Below are 3997 nucleotides of genomic sequence, written 5' to 3' on the forward strand. Positions count from 1 at the left end.
CCACTTGCCCATCGATGTGCTAGCCTCTGCTCTTCTCACTCTCCAGAGTTTTGGCTCAGTGCTCTCCCTCCCCTCCATGTTCCTTCTTCCTCTCTTTCCCAGTCCAGGGAATGGAAAGAGGAGGAAGAGCAGTGGGGGCAAGCGTGCAGACAGAACTGAACGCCTCCCCCAGCCATCTGCTGCCTTAAGCGACTGCTTCAGGTAGCCTCATAGATAGGATAAGGGGTGGGCAGGGCTAACCCAGCGACAACACTGTGCAGCAAGTTAAACTGGAAACAATTAGCCCAAGATCACCAAGAACGTTTTTGTGGCCTTTGAACCTGGAGCAACTGTTACCCTGCACATGCCTGAGCTCGTCTGATCTCGGAAGCTAAGCAGGGTCAGGCCTGGTTAGTACTTGGATGGGAGACTGCCTGGGAATACCGGGTGCTGTAGGCTTCTACCATAGTCTTTCGAGACTGAAGGTTGCAAACCAACCAACCATCAAAGTTCTAACCTGAGGTGGTGGTGGCGGTGGCAGTGGCGGCAGAAACGGTAGCAATGGTAAGACCATTTGTATTTTAAAAAGGAACATACTTTTAAAACAATTGAACCAAACAAGATAGGGTACAATTAGGTAATTAGATAAGCAACACCCAAACACATCCTTTCTATTGTTAGATGGCATCAAAGAAAACAGTGCTTTCCTCTGCAAACATTTTCTCATGGTAGGAGACGTTTACATTTGCTTCAAGAAACAGATTAATCTCATGCAGCTTCCAAATCTGTACGTCATGCTACATGTGCTCGTCCGTCATTTTCAGCCCCTGTGACATGATATGCGCGAGATGCAGTGTGCACGAGAGATGGTTTGAGAAGCACACACCTATGGAGCAGCACTGCTAAAACAATCAACTTGCTATGAGTGTTAATAGGATGATAACTGTAACTCTCATTACCTTATTTTACCTCCTGCCATCCCCCGCCCCATCATCACTGAAGAATTTGCTTTGCGGCTGTCGTCTGTCTACTTAACTTGTAAAATGCTAAACAAGTTCTGATATTTACCTGTTTATGATTAAATTGCAAAATGATCTGCTGCGTTCTGTTCTAAATTAAGGTCTGCATTAAATGTCATAGCATTTATCTTTCATAAAATGAGACAGCAAGGACACTAATTTCCTAGGTATTCAATCACTGCCCCGTGCCACTTGAGAGGCAGCTTGGGAATGAGCCTGCCCACAGTTCACAGCTCACTGACAGCACCGAGATGGAATCATAAAAGTCAATTAATCATTAAAAGCTGTTACAAGCACATATCGAACCAGTCTGGCACAAAATGTTAATCAGTCCCATATCAATATAATAAATTCGTGCAAATTGGAGTGATCGATACCCTTTAAGGCCTAATGAATCAATTGGAGGGCTCCAGGCCTCTCCTCTGGGCCTTAGGAACATGGCTGCCATGTGGCTGCTACATCTCCAGGCGTGCTGCCAACAGAGGTCACCTATCCCAACAGGCTGTTCACTTCAGCAGCAGTTACCACGGTGACAGCATGTCGCTGTTGCCCTAGTGTCCTTCTAGGTAAGGTGGAAACCAATGCATCACTGCCTTTGATGGATTTGTCAATAATACTTAGCAGGGGAGGGGAAACTGCTCACATAACATTCGCAGGGCCGCAGTCCCTGAGCAGTTTGGGGTGATTTAATTGTTTGAAGGGACGTGTGCTTCTGCATATATGCAGGGGCTAAACAGTGTCCATAGGAAGCATGGGGTAACCATTTGAATCACTGCCTTCTGAAACCTTGGGAAAGTGCAGGCCTGCAAGAGGAAGAAGTGGTTGGCCTAGTGGTACATTAACCAAGGAGCAGTGGAAGGTAGGAATAACCTGCAGATTCTTGGCTTAGAAGTTTATCTATCAAATTATAATATATTACTCATGAATGGCTACGGTGCTGTTTAACACTCAGCCCAACACCCATCCACCCCAGTTTTGGGACAGTATTTAATAACATCTGCTTGCCTCCTATCTATTGGGGCAGAGGGAAGCAAATTAAACATCATTATTAGTATTTAGTTCTTCTATTCATCTTGACTTGGCACATTTTCATTAGCTGCTAAAGACTGGTAGTTAGTGCTGCATCCTCAGTATCCTTAACTGGTGGGTCAAACCACTGATCCATTTGACAAAGGTTTGACCCACCAGTTTGACCCACTGACAAAGGTACTCCAGGAATTCAGAAGTTTGCTCTGCCTTAGCTGGAGTTGCCTGGGTTGAACTCAGGGCCTTTGGCATACAGAGCAGGTGCTCTGCCACTGAGCCACAGATATTAGGCCTTACAAAGCCATGGGTTCGGGGATGCAACAGAAATTTATTTCCAAGTAAACAAGTTTTAACTGAGATGCACATCTCAGTGTTATCATCTATCTTTATCACCGGTTTGAGGAAATTACCCACTCCCAGTGTTCGTAATGATATCATATCTGGTTAGCTGCTGCAAGGTGGAGAATGGGAGAAAGAAACACCAGCAGCCTATATAGCAGCGAGTTTACAGCAGCCTAAACCAATCAGAGGATGGGCAACCCAATCCTGAGCTGCCCGGCACTGAGGGCTGCAGCGGCGCTGAAAATGGCTGTCGCCTCCATGCAGCCACCAACGCACTCCATGCAGCCACTGGCGGCTCCTCAGGAGAAGGGGACTTTCGTCCCCTTCCCCCAGGTAAAGCAAGAAGCCCCACAAAGGAGCTACTCAATTCTATGGCAACTCAAAGGTCATCATAGAATCAAAAGGTTCCGGGTCGGTTGGCCAGCCCAACATGGAGGCTTTGAATCTGGTGGAGCAAAGCTCCACTGGTCCTGGCTACCTCCCGCCCTCTCCCCTCCTTCTCTCCGCCTCTCCCCTCCCCAGAATACCACCTCCCTGCCTCCCCCCACACCTCCACCTACTTTGTTGCTTGGCAGTCCATGCGACCGCCCAGTGGCAGAGCTCCAATACTAGCCTAGTGCTGGCCAGCACTCTGCTAGTACCGGCGGTGAGCTGGCGTGCCAAGCTCAGGATTATGCTCTAAGGCATCTTCTTTGGGGAATGCCAGTCCTCTCAGCACCTGCCATTTGAACTAGGGTGGGACAGCAGAATGGTGCTGGTAGAAGCAGGACACAGGTGAAGTTGGCCACAGACTGATGCTCACATTGGACAAGGTCTGAGGCTGAGCAAACTGTTATGGACTAGCTAAGCTCAGGATTCAGAACCCATTTCAGGCACAGAGGGGAATAGGGCATGCACTATCATTGGCCCCTAAGCACCCAAAGTACCTGCAGGTTTTAAAACAAAAAAATCATCACTCCATTTCTGTTTGTGATTACATACCTCTTTCATTTTATGTCTTTTTAAAAAAAAATTACATCTGTTATATTATTCATTCAATAAGCACACACTCACTTTGCTACTCATTCACTGGAATTACATTCATCTCTATTAAATGGGAGGTCCTCATGGTTCAGCAGGAGATTGAGACATTTCTTTCTTTCTTTCCTTTTTCTGTTTAAATCCCAAACGGCAACTCTTTTGTCACACTTTTAAATAGATGATGCCAATGGCAGAGCTCCTTTCTCACGAGTTGCCAGTTGTTTCTCCCACAATGCCCTGGATATTGCACGGGTCCAAGGCATCGTGGGGAAAACAATTGTGGCTACTAATGAGTTCCTCCGTGCTTGTCTGGCAGCTGCCATTTTTCCCTACAATGTCCAGGGCACTGTAAATAGGAAAAAAAAAAGTGATGGCCATTTGATTGATTTGAACCCCTATTCATTATTGTATACATTTGTTTGGGAACAAAACAAAAGAAAATAGCCAAATGGGCCTGATCTGGCTCATTTTCTCATTCATTCCAAGTGAATGCACACCCCTTGCAGGTACAGTAGTGTGAATAAGGTGTCTCTATCCAAGTCTGGTATAAACTACTAATCAGGCAGACACCTTTTAAAGTGGTATTCTCTTAAATTTAGCAGGTAGAAATC

General features: G+C 46.2%; 1 pseudogene; it reads left to right on the top strand.

Annotated features, from left to right (window-relative positions):
- The first annotated feature begins 318 nt into the window (after window positions 1-318).
- LOC136646320 (5S ribosomal RNA) lies at window positions 319-438 on the top strand (annotated as a pseudogene).
- Window positions 439-3997: the final 3559 nt, after the last annotated feature.

This window comes from Tiliqua scincoides, chromosome 3 (assembly GCF_035046505.1).
Source record: "Tiliqua scincoides isolate rTilSci1 chromosome 3, rTilSci1.hap2, whole genome shotgun sequence".
Taxonomy (NCBI): Eukaryota; Metazoa; Chordata; class Lepidosauria; order Squamata; family Scincidae; genus Tiliqua; species Tiliqua scincoides.